Genomic DNA, 16,592 nt, shown 5'->3' with positions numbered 1-16,592 from the left:
TATATATATATATACGCGCACACACACACATATATATAAACGTATTCTCCGTTGAGATATTGCAGCCGCTGCCGTGTCCAGGCCCAGGAGCCTTAGCACTGTGCTGTGATGTCACTCAATACCACTGACATCACTAGGTGTAAACAACATCTCTCCTTTGCTGTGTATGTGACTATGGAGCTGTTTGGTGATGTCGTCTATTATGGCCTTCATAGAAGCAACAGGAGATTGTTGCATCCATCTAGAACCCTCAGAACTACAGTGCTATGATGTCACTCACTTCCACAGGCCTTGCAGAGTGTAAACAACAACAACCCAGCTTTGTTGTGTATGTAACCATAGGGATTTGTGATGTCACCTAGAACCTTCACAGCAGCGACAGCTTTATGAGGAGCATCAGCACTGCTCTGCCTGAGCAGAACCATCACCGCCATAGGTTGTCAAATAACCCGGGTTTAACCCACACAGGTAAGTCCAATGGGGTGCAGGCATGTCCTCTATGCTTACAGCTTCCCGTGGGTGTTGGTTTGATACCGTTTGGGGACAGCCAAGGAGGCATCTGCAGGCAACAAAGGTAGGTGTGTGCTTGTGTGTGTGTTTCCTATGCAGATCCTAAGCCCAGTGTCACATGCAAGTAGGAGGAGTAAGAAGGGTTCCTGGCAAATCCGGGTTATGGATTGCATTTAAAAAGGCCCCGTGGGAGTGCAATGGGCCCCTGTCTTGCTGCTTAGCAATAATGGTATGGGTTTAGGTTCTGCTGTGTGTACTGGTGGTTGACTGCCCCCCAGCCCAGAGTGTGCATGGAAAATTGTCTGGCAGCCTCCCTGACAGCAAGCAGTGATAGTGCCCATGAAGGGGACCTTGTTGGGCCCGCCCCTTTCACGGTTATCGCTTCTCGGCCTTTTGGCTAAGATCAAGTGTAGTATCTGTTCTTATCAGTTTAATATCTGATACGTCCCCTATCTGGGGACCATATATTAAATGGATTTTTGAGAACGGGGGCCGATTTCGAAGCTTGCTTCCGTCGCCCTATGCATTGACCCGATATGGCAGTATCTTCGGGTACAGTGCACCACCCCCTTACAGGGTTAAAAAGAAAGATTCCTACTTTCATTGCTACCTGCTTGCTGGCTAGCCAGCTAGCCAGCCCTGTGGGCCTTGCTGCTGCTGCTGCTGCAGCCAAAAAACAAAAGGTGGTGCTGCTGCTGCTTCTGCTTCTGCTTGTGTCTGGCCGCTGTTGGAGCGTCCAGGCACAGGACTTCTGCTGCTGCTGACTAAATGGCCTCCTTAATTGGATCATTTGAGTAGCCAGCACACCTGTGCAGGTAGGGCATGACATGATAGGCAGCTGCCTTGATAGCGGGTGGGTGCTGAATGTTCCTAATTGACAAAATAAGATTAATGCTTATGAAGAAATATAAAATCTCATCCCTTCCCCAATATCGCGCCACACCCCTACCCCTTAATTCCCTGGTTGAACTTGATGGACATATGTCTTTTTTCGACCGTACTAACTATGTAACTATGTAACATAACATGGGGGGGGGGGGGTCTCCTGGCTGTTCACACAGGTGTGTCATTGCTGTACATTGACCATGCATTGCTTCTGTGGTATTGCAAAGGCAAAGACAAATGCTTCCAGCCATCCATTGCACTAATGGATTGGTCATCAGCTGGCTGTCTATGTCCCGCATCAATATAGACCAAAGTACAGAGGGTTAGGCTATGCTATTGTGCACCTACCTGATGCATCAGAAGGTGCGAGGCCCTTGCTAAATTCTGTGCACAGACTTTGAGATCTATGCTTTAGACTGTATCTAAACCTGCTCCAACATGGACTGACATTCTGGCCTACTTTCAGCCGATGCGACTTGTCTGTCGCTGAACAGTCGCTTTTTATGTATTCAGCACCTATGTATAATGTTGTAAAAATGCTCTAGAAGCTAAAGTCGCAGAAATGTCACACATATTTGGCCTGCAACTTTCTGTGCGACAAATTCAGACAGGAAAAATCAGTATAAATCCTTAGAAAATTATCCCCCAGTGTCTCCATCTGCTGGCGGTATTGAATAAGCATTGCTGCACTGATGGGGTATGCATTAGACGAAAAAAAAGAAGAAAAAGAAGAATAATACGCCCAGAAAAGAGGCGAAAAGGAGAAAAACGTAAAAAAACGTGAAAAAAAAGTAAGAGGAAGAGAAGGGAAAAAAAGGTGGAAATGGGTTTAAAAGTGATTTCGGCGGAGAATATATATATATATATATATATATATATATATATATATATATATATATATACGCGCACACACACACATATATATAAACGTATTCTCCGTTGAGATATTGCAGCCGCTGCTGTGTCCAGGCCCAGGAGCCTTAGCACTGTGCTGTGATGTCACTCAATACCACTGACATCACTAGGTGTAAACAACATCTCTCCTTTGCTGTGTATGTGACTATGGAGCTGTTTGGTGATGTCGTCTATTATGGCCTTCATAGAAGCAACAGGAGATTGTTGCATCCATCTAGAACCCTCAGAACTACAGTGCTATGATGTCACTCACTTCCACAGGCCTTGCAGAGTGTAAACAACAACAACCCAGCTTTGTTGTGTATGTAACCATAGGGATTTGTGATGTCACCTAGAACCTTCACAGCAGCGACAGCTTTATGAGGAGCATCAGCACTGCTCTGCCTGAGCAGAACCATCACCGCCATAGGTTGTCAAATAACCCGGGTTTAACCCACACAGGTAAGTCCAATGGGGTGCAGGCATGTCCTGTATGCTTACAGCTTCCCGTGGGTGTTGGTTTGATACCGTTTGGGGACAGCCAAGGAGGCATCTGCAGGCAACAAAGGTAGGTGTGTGCTTGTGTGTGTGTTTCCTATGCAGATCCTAAGCCCAGTGTCACATGCAAGTAGGAGGAGTAAGAAGGGTTCCTGGCAAATCCGGGTTATGGATTGCATTTAAAAAGGCCCCGTGGGAGTGCAATGGGCCCCTGTCTTGCTGCTTAGCAATAATGGTATGGGTTTAGGTTCTGCTGTGTGTACTGGTGGTTGACTGCCCCCCAGCCCAGAGTGTGCATGGAAAATTGTCTGGCAGCCTCCCTGACAGCAAGCAGTGATAGTGCCCATGAAGGGGACCTTGTTGGGCCCGCCCCTTTCACGGTTATCGCTTCTCGGCCTTTTGGCTAAGATCAAGTGTAGTATCTGTTCTTATCAGTTTAATATCTGATACGTCCCCTATCTGGGGACCATATATTAAATGGATTTTTGAGAACGGGGGCCGATTTCGAAGCTTGCTTCCGTCGCCCTATGCATTGACCCGATATGGCAGTATCTTCGGGTACAGTGCACCACCCCCTTACAGGGTTAAAAAGAAAGATTCCTACTTTCATTGCTACCTGCTTGCTGGCTAGCCAGCTAGCCAGCCCTGTGGGCCTTGCTGCTGCTGCTGCTGCAGCCAAAAAACAAAAGGTGGTGCTGCTGCTGCTTCTGCTTCTGCTTGTGTCTGGCCGCTGTTGGAGCGTCCAGGCACAGGACTTCTGCTGCTGCTGACTAAATGGCCTCCTTAATTGGATCATTTGAGTAGCCAGCACACCTGTGCAGGTAGGGCATGACATGATAGGCAGCTGCCTTGATAGCGGGTGGGTGCTGAATGTTCCTAATTGACAAAATAAGATTAATGCTTATGAAGAAATATAAAATCTCATCCCTTCCCCAATATCGCGCCACACCCCTACCCCTTAATTCCCTGGTTGAACTTGATGGACATATGTCTTTTTTCGACCGTACTAACTATGTAACTATGTAACATAACATGGGGGGGGGGGGGGGGGGGGGGTCTCCTGGCTGTTCACACAGGTGTGTCATTGCTGTACATTGACCATGCATTGCTTCTGTGGTATTGCAAAGGCAAAGACAAATGCTTCCAGCCATCCATTGCACTAATGGATTGGTCATCAGCTGGCTGTCTATGTCCCGCATCAATATAGACCAAAGTACAGAGGGTTAGGCTATGCTATTGTGCACCTACCTGATGCATCAGAAGGTGCGAGGCCCTTGCTAAATTCTGTGCACAGACTTTGAGATCTATGCTTTAGACTGTATCTAAACCTGCTCCAACATGGACTGACATTCTGGCCTACTTTCAGCCGATGCGACTTGTCTGTCGCTGAACAGTCGCTTTTTATGTATTCAGCACCTATGTATAATGTTGTAAAAATGCTCTAGAAGCTAAAGTCGCAGAAATGTCACACATATTTGGCCTGCAACTTTCTGTGCGACAAATTCAGACAGGAAAAATCAGTATAAATCCTTAGAAAATTATCCCCCAGTGTCTCCATCTGCTGGCGGTATTGAATAAGCATTGCTGCACTGATGGGGTATGCATTAGACGAAAAAAAAGAAGAAAAAGAAGAATAATACGCCCAGAAAAGAGGCGAAAAGGAGAAAAACGTAAAAAAACGTGAAAAAAAAGTAAGAGGAAGAGAAGGGAAAAAAAGGTGGAAATGGGTTTAAAAGTGATTTCGGCGGAGAAATATATATATATATATATATATATATATATATATATATATACGCGCACACACACACATATATATAAACGTATTCTCCGTTGAGATATTGCAGCCGCTGCTGTGTCCAGGCCCAGGAGCCTTAGCACTGTGCTGTGATGTCACTCAATACCACTGACATCACTAGGTGTAAACAACATCTCTCCTTTGCTGTGTATGTGACTATGGAGCTGTTTGGTGATGTCGTCTATTATGGCCTTCATAGAAGCAACAGGAGATTGTTGCATCCATCTAGAACCCTCAGAACTACAGTGCTATGATGTCACTCACTTCCACAGGCCTTGCAGAGTGTAAACAACAACAACCCAGCTTTGTTGTGTATGTAACCATAGGGATTTGTGATGTCACCTAGAACCTTCACAGCAGCGACAGCTTTATGAGGAGCATCAGCACTGCTCTGCCTGAGCAGAACCATCACCGCCATAGGTTGTCAAATAACCCGGGTTTAACCCACACAGGTAAGTCCAATGGGGTGCAGGCATGTCCTCTATGCTTACAGCTTCCCGTGGGTGTTGGTTTGATACCGTTTGGGGACAGCCAAGGAGGCATCTGCAGGCAACAAAGGTAGGTGTGTGCTTGTGTGTGTGTTTCCTATGCAGATCCTAAGCCCAGTGTCACATGCAAGTAGGAGGAGTAAGAAGGGTTCCTGGCAAATCCGGGTTATGGATTGCATTTAAAAAGGCCCCGTGGGAGTGCAATGGGCCCCTGTCTTGCTGCTTAGCAATAATGGTATGGGTTTAGGTTCTGCTGTGTGTACTGGTGGTTGACTGCCCCCCAGCCCAGAGTGTGCATGGAAAATTGTCTGGCAGCCTCCCTGACAGCAAGCAGTGATAGTGCCCATGAAGGGGACCTTGTTGGGCCCGCCCCTTTCACGGTTATCGCTTCTCGGCCTTTTGGCTAAGATCAAGTGTAGTATCTGTTCTTATCAGTTTAATATCTGATACGTCCCCTATCTGGGGACCATATATTAAATGGATTTTTGAGAACGGGGGCCGATTTCGAAGCTTGCTTCCGTCGCCCTATGCATTGACCCGATATGGCAGTATCTTCGGGTACAGTGCACCACCCCCTTACAGGGTTAAAAAGAAAGATTCCTACTTTCATTGCTACCTGCTTGCTGGCTAGCCAGCTAGCCAGCCCTGTGGGCCTTGCTGCTGCTGCTGCTGCTGCAGCCAAAAAACAAAAGGTGGTGCTGCTGCTGCTTCTGCTTCTGCTTGTGTCTGGCCGCTGTTGGAGCGTCCAGGCACAGGACTTCTGCTGCTGCTGACTAAATGGCCTCCTTAATTGGATCATTTGAGTAGCCAGCACACCTGTGCAGGTAGGGCATGACATGATAGGCAGCTGCCTTGATAGCGGGTGGGTGCTGAATGTTCCTAATTGACAAAATAAGATTAATGCTTATGAAGAAATATAAAATCTCATCCCTTCCCCAATATCGCGCCACACCCCTACCCCTTAATTCCCTGGTTGAACTTGATGGACATATGTCTTTTTTCGACCGTACTAACTATGTAACTATGTAACATAACATGGGGGGGGGGGGGGGGGTCTCCTGGCTGTTCACACAGGTGTGTCATTGCTGTACATTGACCATGCATTGCTTCTGTGGTATTGCAAAGGCAAAGACAAATGCTTCCAGCCATCCATTGCACTAATGGATTGGTCATCAGCTGGCTGTCTATGTCCCGCATCAATATAGACCAAAGTACAGAGGGTTAGGCTATGCTATTGTGCACCTACCTGATGCATCAGAAGGTGCGAGGCCCTTGCTAAATTCTGTGCACAGACTTTGAGATCTATGCTTTAGACTGTATCTAAACCTGCTCCAACATGGACTGACATTCTGGCCTACTTTCAGCCGATGCGACTTGTCTGTCGCTGAACAGTCGCTTTTTATGTATTCAGCACCTATGTATAATGTTGTAAAAATGCTCTAGAAGCTAAAGTCGCAGAAATGTCACACATATTTGGCCTGCAACTTTCTGTGCGACAAATTCAGACAGGAAAAATCAGTATAAATCCTTAGAAAATTATCCCCCAGTGTCTCCATCTGCTGGCGGTATTGAATAAGCATTGCTGCACTGATGGGGTATGCATTAGACGAAAAAAAAGAAGAAAAAGAAGAATAATACGCCCAGAAAAGAGGCGAAAAGGAGAAAAACGTAAAAAAACGTGAAAAAAAAGTAAGAGGAAGAGAAGGGAAAAAAAGGTGGAAATGGGTTTAAAAGTGATTTCGGCGGAGAAATATATATATATATATATATATATATATATATATATATATATATATATACGCGCACACACACACATATATATAAACGTATTCTCCGTTGAGATATTGCAGCCGCTGCTGTGTCCAGGCCCAGGAGCCTTAGCACTGTGCTGTGATGTCACTCAATACCACTGACATCACTAGGTGTAAACAACATCTCTCCTTTGCTGTGTATGTGACTATGGAGCTGTTTGGTGATGTCGTCTATTATGGCCTTCATAGAAGCAACAGGAGATTGTTGCATCCATCTAGAACCCTCAGAACTACAGTGCTATGATGTCACTCACTTCCACAGGCCTTGCAGAGTGTAAACAACAACAACCCAGCTTTGTTGTGTATGTAACCATAGGGATTTGTGATGTCACCTAGAACCTTCAGCGACAGCTTTATGAGGAGCATCAGCACTGCTCTGCCTGAGCAGAACCATCACCGCCATAGGTTGTCAAATAACCCGGGTTTAACCCACACAGGTAAGTCCAATGGGGTGCAGGCATGTCCTCTATGCTTACAGCTTCCCGTGGGTGTTGGTTTGATACCGTTTGGGGACAGCCAAGGAGGCATCTGCAGGCAACAAAGGTAGGTGTGTGCTTGTGTGTGTGTTTCCTATGCAGATCCTAAGCCCAGTGTCACATGCAAGTAGGAGGAGTAAGAAGGGTTCCTGGCAAATCCGGGTTATGGATTGCATTTAAAAAGGCCCCGTGGGAGTGCAATGGGCCCCTGTCTTGCTGCTTAGCAATAATGGTATGGGTTTAGGTTCTGCTGTGTGTACTGGTGGTTGACTGCCCCCCAGCCCAGAGTGTGCATGGAAAATTGTCTGGCAGCCTCCCTGACAGCAAGCAGTGATAGTGCCCATGAAGGGGACCTTGTTGGGCCCGCCCCTTTCACGGTTATCGCTTCTCAGCCTTTTGGCTAAGATCAAGTGTAGTATCTGTTCTTATCAGTTTAATATCTGATACGTCCCCTATCTGGGGACCATATATTAAATGGATTTTTGAGAACGGGGGCCGATTTCGAAGCTTGCTTCCGTCGCCCTATGCATTGACCCGATATGGCAGTATCTTCGGGTACAGTGCACCACCCCCTTACAGGGTTAAAAAGAAAGATTCCTACTTTCATTGCTACCTGCTTGCTGGCTAGCCAGCTAGCCAGCCCTGTGGGCCTTGCTGCTGCTGCTGCTGCAGCCAAAAAACAAAAGGTGGTGCTGCTGCTGCTTCTGCTTCTGCTTGTGTCTGGCCGCTGTTGGAGCGTCCAGGCACAGGACTTCTGCTGCTGCTGACTAAATGGCCTCCTTAATTGGATCATTTGAGTAGCCAGCACACCTGTGCAGGTAGGGCATGACATGATAGGCAGCTGCCTTGATAGCGGGTGGGTGCTGAATGTTCCTAATTGACAAAATAAGATTAATGCTTATGAAGAAATATAAAATCTCATCCCTTCCCCAATATCGCGCCACACCCCTACCCCTTAATTCCCTGGTTGAACTTGATGGACATATGTCTTTTTCGACCGTACTAACTATGTAACTATGTAACATAACATGGGGGGGGGGGGTCTCCTGGCTGTTCACACAGGTGTGTCATTGCTGTACATTGACCATGCATTGCTTCTGTGGTATTGCAAAGGCAAAGACAAATGCTTCCAGCCATCCATTGCACTAATGGATTGGTCATCAGCTGGCTGTCTATGTCCCGCATCAATATAGACCAAAGTACAGAGGGTTAGGCTATGCTATTGTGCACCTACCTGATGCATCAGAAGGTGCGAGGCCCTTGCTAAATTCTGTGCACAGACTTTGAGATCTATGCTTTAGACTGTATCTAAACCTGCTCCAACATGGACTGACATTCTGGCCTACTTTCAGCCGATGCGACTTGTCTGTCGCTGAACAGTCGCTTTTTATGTATTCAGCACCTATGTATAATGTTGTAAAAATGCTCTAGAAGCTAAAGTCGCAGAAATGTCACACATATTTGGCCTGCAACTTTCTGTGCGACAAATTCAGACAGGAAAAATCAGTATAAATCCTTAGAAAATTATCCCCCAGTGTCTCCATCTGCTGGCGGTATTGAATAAGCATTGCTGCACTGATGGGGTATGCATTAGACGAAAAAAAAGAAGAAAAAGAAGAATAATACGCCCAGAAAAGAGGCGAAAAGGAGAAAAACGTAAAAAAACGTGAAAAAAAAGTAAGAGGAAGAGAAGGGAAAAAAAGGTGGAAATGGGTTTAAAAGTGATTTCGGCAGAGAAATATATATATATATATATATATATATATATATATATATATATATACGCGCACACACACACATATATATAAACGTATTCTCCGTTGAGATATTGCAGCCGCTGCTGTGTCCAGGCCCAGGAGCCTTAGCACTGTGCTGTGATGTCACTCAATACCACTGACATCACTAGGTGTAAACAACATCTCTCCTTTGCTGTGTATGTGACTATGGAGCTGTTTGGTGATGTCGTCTATTATGGCCTTCATAGAAGCAACAGGAGATTGTTGCATCCATCTAGAACCCTCAGAACTACAGTGCTATGATGTCACTCACTTCCACAGGCCTTGCAGAGTGTAAACAACAACAACCCAGCTTTGTTGTGTATGTAACCATAGGGATTTGTGATGTCACCTAGAACCTTCACAGCAGCGACAGCTTTATGAGGAGCATCAGCACTGCTCTGCCTGAGCAGAACCATCACCGCCATAGGTTGTCAAATAACCCGGGTTTAACCCACACAGGTAAGTCCAATGGGGTGCAGGCATGTCCTCTATGCTTACAGCTTCCCGTGGGTGTTGGTTTGATACCGTTTGGGGACAGCCAAGGAGGCATCTGCAGGCAACAAAGGTAGGTGTGTGCTTGTGTGTGTGTTTCCTATGCAGATCCTAAGCCCAGTGTCACATGCAAGTAGGAGGAGTAAGAAGGGTTCCTGGCAAATCCGGGTTATGGATTGCATTTAAAAAGGCCCCGTGGGAGTGCAATGGGCCCCTGTCTTGCTGCTTAGCAATAATGGTATGGGTTTAGGTTCTGCTGTGTGTACTGGTGGTTGACTGCCCCCCAGCCCAGAGTGTGCATGGAAAATTGTCTGGCAGCCTCCCTGACAGCAAGCAGTGATAGTGCCCATGAAGGGGACCTTGTTGGGCCCGCCCCTTTCACGGTTATCGCTTCTCGGCCTTTTGGCTAAGATCAAGTGTAGTATCTGTTCTTATCAGTTTAATATCTGATACGTCCCCTATCTGGGGACCATATATTAAATGGATTTTTGAGAACGGGGGCCGATTTCGAAGCTTGCTTCCGTCGCCCTATGCATTGACCCGATATGGCAGTATCTTCGGGTACAGTGCACCACCCCCTTACAGGGTTAAAAAGAAAGATTCCTACTTTCATTGCTACCTGCTTGCTGGCTAGCCAGCTAGCCAGCCCTGTGGGCCTTGCTGCTGCTGCTGCTGCAGCCAAAAAACAAAAGGTGGTGCTGCTGCTGCTTCTGCTTCTGCTTGTGTCTGGCCGCTGTTGGAGCGTCCAGGCACAGGACTTCTGCTGCTGCTGTGGCCTCCTTAATTGGATCATTTGAGTAGCCAGCACACCTGTGCAGGTAGGGCATGACATGATAGGCAGCTGCCTTGATAGCGGGTGGGTGCTGAATGTTCCTAATTGACAAAATAAGATTAATGCTTATGAAGAAATATAAAATCTCATCCCTTCCCCAATATCGCGCCACACCCCTACCCCTTAATTCCCTGGTTGAACTTGATGGACATATGTCTTTTTTCGACCGTACTAACTATGTAACTATGTAACATAACATGGGGGGGGGGGGTCTCCTGGCTGTTCACACAGGTGTGTCATTGCTGTACATTGACCATGCATTGCTTCTGTGGTATTGCAAAGGCAAAGACAAATGCTTCCAGCCATCCATTGCACTAATGGATTGGTCATCAGCTGGCTGTCTATGTCCCGCATCAATAATAGACCAAAGTACAGAGGGTTAGGCTATGCTATTGTGCACCTACCTGATGCATCAGAAGGTGCGAGGCCCTTGCTAAATTCTGTGCACAGACTTTGAGATCTATGCTTTAGACTGTATCTAAACCTGCTCCAACATGGACTGACATTCTGGCCTACTTTCAGCCGATGCGACTTGTCTGTCGCTGAACAGTCGCTTTTTATGTATTCAGCACCTATGTATAATGTTGTAAAAATGCTCTAGAAGCTAAAGTCGCAGAAATGTCACACATATTTGGCCTGCAACTTTCTGTGCGACAAATTCAGACAGGAAAAATCAGTATAAATCCTTAGAAAATTATCCCCCAGTGTCTCCATCTGCTGGCGGTATTGAATAAGCATTGCTGCACTGATGGGGTATGCATTAGACGAAAAAAAAGAAGAAAAAGAAGAATAATACGCCCAGAAAAGAGGCGAAAAGGAGAAAAACGTAAAAAAACGTGAAAAAAAAGTAAGAGGAAGAGAAGGGAAAAAAAGGTGGAAATGGGTTTAAAAGTGATTTCGGCGGAGAATATATATATATATATATATATATATATATATATATATATATATATACGCGCACACACACACATATATATAAACGTATTCTCCGTTGAGATATTGCAGCCGCTGCTGTGTCCAGGCCCAGGAGCCTTAGCACTGTGCTGTGATGTCACTCAATACCACTGACATCACTAGGTGTAAACAACATCTCTCCTTTGCTGTGTATGTGACTATGGAGCTGTTTGGTGATGTCGTCTATTATGGCCTTCATAGAAGCAACAGGAGATTGTTGCATCCATCTAGAACCCTCAGAACTACAGTGCTATGATGTCACTCACTTCCACAGGCCTTGCAGAGTGTAAACAACAACAACCCAGCTTTGTTGTGTATGTAACCATAGGGATTTGTGATGTCACCTAGAACCTTCACAGCAGCGACAGCTTTATGAGGAGCATCAGCACTGCTCTGCCTGAGCAGAACCATCACCGCCATAGGTTGTCAAATAACCCGGGTTTAACCCACACAGGTAAGTCCAATGGGGTGCAGGCATGTCCTCTATGCTTACAGCTTCCCGTGGGTGTTGGTTTGATACCGTTTGGGGACAGCCAAGGAGGCATCTGCAGGCAACAAAGGTAGGTGTGTGCTTGTGTGTGTGTTTCCTATGCAGATCCTAAGCCCAGTGTCACATGCAAGTAGGAGGAGTAAGAAGGGTTCCTGGCAAATCCGGGTTATGGATTGCATTTAAAAAGGCCCCGTGGGAGTGCAATGGGCCCCTGTCTTGCTGCTTAGCAATAATGGTATGGGTTTAGGTTCTGCTGTGTGTACTGGTGGTTGACTGCCCCCCAGCCCAGAGTGTGCATGGAAAATTGTCTGGCAGCCTCCCTGACAGCAAGCAGTGATAGTGCCCATGAAGGGGACCTTGTTGGGCCCGCCCCTTTCACGGTTATCGCTTCTCGGCCTTTTGGCTAAGATCAAGTGTAGTATCTGTTCTTATCAGTTTAATATCTGATACGTCCCCTATCTGGGGACCATATATTAAATGGATTTTTGAGAACGGGGGCCGATTTCGAAGCTTGCTTCCGTCGCCCTATGCATTGACCCGATATGGCAGTATCTTCGGGTACAGTGCACCACCCCCTTACAGGGTTAAAAAGAAAGATTCCTACTTTCATTGCTACCTGCTTGCTGGCTAGCCAGCTAGCCAGCCCTGTGGGCCTTGCTGCTGCTGCTGCTGCAGCCAAAAAACAAAAGGTGGTGCTGCTGCTGCTTCTGCTTCTGCTTGTGTCTGGCCGCTGTTGGAGCGTCCAGGCACAGGACTTCTGCTGCTGCTGACTAAATGGCCTCCTTAATTGGATCATTTGAGTAGCCAGCACACCTGTGCAGGTAGGGCATGACATGATAGGCAGCTGCCTTGATAGCGGGTGGGTGCTGAATGTTCCTAATTGACAAAATAAGATTAATGCTTATGAAGAAATATAAAATCTCATCCCTTCCCCAATATCGCGCCACACCCCTACCCCTTAATTCCCTGGTTGAACTTGATGGACATATGTCTTTTTTCGACCGTACTAACTATGTAACTATGTAACATAACATGGGGGGGGGGGGTCTCCTGGCTGTTCACACAGGTGTGTCATTGCTGTACATTGACCATGCATTGCTTCTGTGGTATTGCAAAGGCAAAGACAAATGCTTCCAGCCATCCATTGCACTAATGGATTGGTCATCAGCTGGCTGTCTATGTCCCGCATCAATATAGACCAAAGTACAGAGGGTTAGGCTATGCTATTGTGCACCTACCTGATGCATCAGAAGGTGCGAGGCCCTTGCTAAATTCTGTGCACAGACTTTGAGATCTATGCTTTAGACTGTATCTAAACCTGCTCCAACATGGACTGACATTCTGGCCTACTTTCAGCCGATGCGACTTGTCTGTCGCTGAACAGTCGCTTTTTATGTATTCAGCACCTATGTATAATGTTGTAAAAATGCTCTAGAAGCTAAAGTCGCAGAAATGTCACACATATTTGGCCTGCAACTTTCTGTGCGACAAATTCAGACAGGAAAAATCAGTATAAATCCTTAGAAAATTATCCCCCAGTGTCTCCATCTGCTGGCGGTATTGAATAAGCATTGCTGCACTGATGGGGTATGCATTAGACGAAAAAAAAGAAGAAAAAGAAGAATAATACGCCCAGAAAAGAGGCGAAAAGGAGAAAAACGTAAAAAAACGTGAAAAAAAAGTAAGAGGAAGAGAAGGGAAAAAAAGGTGGAAATGGGTTTAAAAGTGATTTCGGCGGAGAATATATATATATATATATATATATATATATATATATATATATATACGCGCACACACACACATATATATAAACGTATTCTCCGTTGAGATATTGCAGCCGCTGCTGTGTCCAGGCCCAGGAGCCTTAGCACTGTGCTGTGATGTCACTCAATACCACTGACATCACTAGGTGTAAACAACATCTCTCCTTTGCTGTGTATGTGACTATGGAGCTGTTTGGTGATGTCGTCTATTATGGCCTTCATAGAAGCAACAGGAGATTGTTGCATCCATCTAGAACCCTCAGAACTACAGTGCTATGATGTCACTCACTTCCACAGGCCTTGCAGAGTGTAAACAACAACAACCCAGCTTTGTTGTGTATGTAACCATAGGGATTTGTGATGTCACCTAGAACCTTCACAGCAGCGACAGCTTTATGAGGAGCATCAGCACTGCTCTGCCTGAGCAGAACCATCACCGCCATAGGTTGTCAAATAACCCGGGTTTAACCCACACAGGTAAGTCCAATGGGGTGCAGGCATGTCCTCTATGCTTACAGCTTCCCGTGGGTGTTGGTTTGATACCGTTTGGGGACAGCCAAGGAGGCATCTGCAGGCAACAAAGGTAGGTGTGTGCTTGTGTGTGTGTTTCCTATGCAGATCCTAAGCCCAGTGTCACATGCAAGTAGGAGGAGTAAGAAGGGTTCCTGGCAAATCCGGGTTATGGATTGCATTTAAAAAGGCCCCGTGGGAGTGCAATGGGCCCCTGTCTTGCTGCTTAGCAATAATGGTATGGGTTTAGGTTCTGCTGTGTGTACTGGTGGTTGACTGCCCCCCAGCCCAGAGTGTGCATGGAAAATTGTCTGGCAGCCTCCCTGACAGCAAGCAGTGATAGTGCCCATGAAGGGGACCTTGTTGGGCCCGCCCCTTTCACGGTTATCGCTTCTCGGCCTTTTGGCTAAGATCAAGTGTAGTATCTGTTCTTATCAGTTTAATATCTGATACGTCCCCTATCTGGGGACCATATATTAAATGGATTTTTGAGAACGGGGGCCGATTTCGAAGCTTGCTTCCGTCGCCCTATGCATTGACCCGATATGGCAGTATCTTCGGGTACAGTGCACCACCCCCTTACAGGGTTAAAAAGAAAGATTCCTACTTTCATTGCTACCTGCTTGCTGGCTAGCCAGCTAGCCAGCCCTGTGGGCCTTGCTGCTGCTGCTGCTGCAGCCAAAAAACAAAAGGTGGTGCTGCTGCTGCTTCTGCTTGTGTCTGGCCGCTGTTGGAGCGTCCAGGCACAGGACTTCTGCTGCTGCTGACTAAATGGCCTCCTTAATTGGATCATTTGAGTAGCCAGCACACCTGTGCAGGTAGGGCATGACATGATAGGCAGCTGCCTTGATAGCGGGTGGGTGCTGAATGTTCCTAATTGACAAAATAAGATTAATGCTTATGAAGAAATATAAAATCTCATCCCTTCCCCAATATCGCGCCACACCCCTACCCCTTAATTCCCTGGTTGAACTTGATGGACATATGTCTTTTTTCGACCGTACTAACTATGTAACTATGTAACATAACATGGGGGGGGGGGGTCTCCTGGCTGTTCACACAGGTGTGTCATTGCTGTACATTGACCATGCATTGCTTCTGTGGTATTGCAAAGGCAAAGACAAATGCTTCCAGCCATCCATTGCACTAATGGATTGGTCATCAGCTGGCTGTCTATGTCCCGCATCAATATAGACCAAAGTACAGAGGGTTAGGCTATGCTATTGTGCACCTACCTGATGCATCAGAAGGTGCGAGGCCCTTGCTAAATTCTGTGCACAGACTTTGAGATCTATGCTTTAGACTGTATCTAAACCTGCTCCAACATGGACTGACATTCTGGCCTACTTTCAGCCGATGCGACTTGTCTGTCGCTGAACAGTCGCTTTTTATGTATTCAGCACCTATGTATAATGTTGTAAAAATGCTCTAGAAGCTAAAGTCGCAGAAATGTCACACATATTTGGCCTGCAACTTTCTGTGCGACAAATTCAGACAGGAAAAATCAGTATAAATCCTTAGAAAATTATCCCCCAGTGTCTCCATCTGCTGGCGGTATTGAATAAGCATTGCTGCACTGATGGGGTATGCATTAGACGAAAAAAAAGAAGAAAAAGAAGAATAATACGCCCAGAAAAGAGGCGAAAAGGAGAAAAACGTAAAAAAACGTGAAAAAAAAGTAAGAGGAAGAGAAGGGAAAAAAAGGTGGAAATGGGTTTAAAAGTGATTTCGGCGGAGAAATATATATATATATATATATATATATATATATATATATATATATACGCGCACACACACACATATATATAAACGTATTCTCCGTTGAGATATTGCAGCCGCTGCTGTGTCCAGGCCCAGGAGCCTTAGCACTGTGCTGTGATGTCACTCAATACCACTGACATCACTAGGTGTAAACAACATCTCTCCTTTGCTGTGTATGTGACTATGGAGCTGTTTGGTGATGTCGTCTATTATGGCCTTCATAGAAGCAACAGGAGATTGTTGCATCCATCTAGAACCCTCAGAACTACAGTGCTATGATGTCACTCACTTCCACAGGCCTTGCAGAGTGTAAACAACAACAACCCAGCTTTGTTGTGTATGTAACCATAGGGATTTGTGATGTCACCTAGAACCTTCACAGCAGCGACAGCTTTATGAGGAGCATCAGCACTGCTCTGCCTGAGCAGAACCATCACCGCCATAGGTTGTCAAATAACCCGGGTTTAACCCACACAGGTAAGTCCAATGGGGTGCAGGCATGTCCTCTATGCTTACAGCTTCCCGTGGGTGTTGGTTTGATACCGTTTGGGGACAGCCAAGGAGGCATCTGCAGGCAACAAAGGTAGGTGTGTGCTTGTGTGTGTGTTTCCTATGCAGATCCTAAGCCCAGTGTCACATGCAAGTAGGAGGAGTA

The 16,592-nt window shown here is 46.2% G+C and overlaps 7 non-coding genes across 7 annotated transcripts; all 7 read left to right on the top strand.

Annotated features, from left to right (window-relative positions):
* The first annotated feature begins 887 nt into the window (after positions 1-887).
* Positions 888-1,078, top strand: LOC130346460 (U2 spliceosomal RNA). The gene has a single exon (XR_008884678.1). It is a non-coding gene; the product is annotated as a U2 spliceosomal RNA (small nuclear RNA).
* Positions 1,079-3,170: 2,092 nt separating this feature from the next.
* LOC130346458 (U2 spliceosomal RNA) lies at positions 3,171-3,361 on the top strand. The gene has a single exon (XR_008884676.1). It is a non-coding gene; the product is annotated as a U2 spliceosomal RNA (small nuclear RNA).
* Positions 3,362-5,453: 2,092 nt separating this feature from the next.
* Positions 5,454-5,644, top strand: LOC130346457 (U2 spliceosomal RNA). Its single transcript, XR_008884675.1, has one exon. It is a non-coding gene; the product is annotated as a U2 spliceosomal RNA (small nuclear RNA).
* Positions 5,645-7,737: 2,093 nt separating this feature from the next.
* On the top strand, positions 7,738-7,928 carry LOC130346411 (U2 spliceosomal RNA). The gene has a single exon (XR_008884635.1). It is a non-coding gene; the product is annotated as a U2 spliceosomal RNA (small nuclear RNA).
* Positions 7,929-10,013: 2,085 nt separating this feature from the next.
* Positions 10,014-10,204, top strand: LOC130346456 (U2 spliceosomal RNA). The gene has a single exon (XR_008884674.1). It is a non-coding gene; the product is annotated as a U2 spliceosomal RNA (small nuclear RNA).
* A 2,082-nt stretch (positions 10,205-12,286) lies between these two features.
* On the top strand, positions 12,287-12,477 carry LOC130346455 (U2 spliceosomal RNA). The gene has a single exon (XR_008884673.1). It is a non-coding gene; the product is annotated as a U2 spliceosomal RNA (small nuclear RNA).
* Positions 12,478-14,562: 2,085 nt separating this feature from the next.
* LOC130346454 (U2 spliceosomal RNA) lies at positions 14,563-14,753 on the top strand. The gene has a single exon (XR_008884672.1). It is a non-coding gene; the product is annotated as a U2 spliceosomal RNA (small nuclear RNA).
* Positions 14,754-16,592: the final 1,839 nt, after the last annotated feature.

Source organism: Hyla sarda, unplaced genomic scaffold (assembly GCF_029499605.1).
Source record: "Hyla sarda isolate aHylSar1 unplaced genomic scaffold, aHylSar1.hap1 scaffold_786, whole genome shotgun sequence".
In the NCBI taxonomy this organism is placed as follows: Eukaryota; Metazoa; Chordata; class Amphibia; order Anura; family Hylidae; genus Hyla; species Hyla sarda.
Note: the sequence above shows the minus strand (reverse complement) of the source record. Positions and strands in the feature narration are given on the sequence as shown.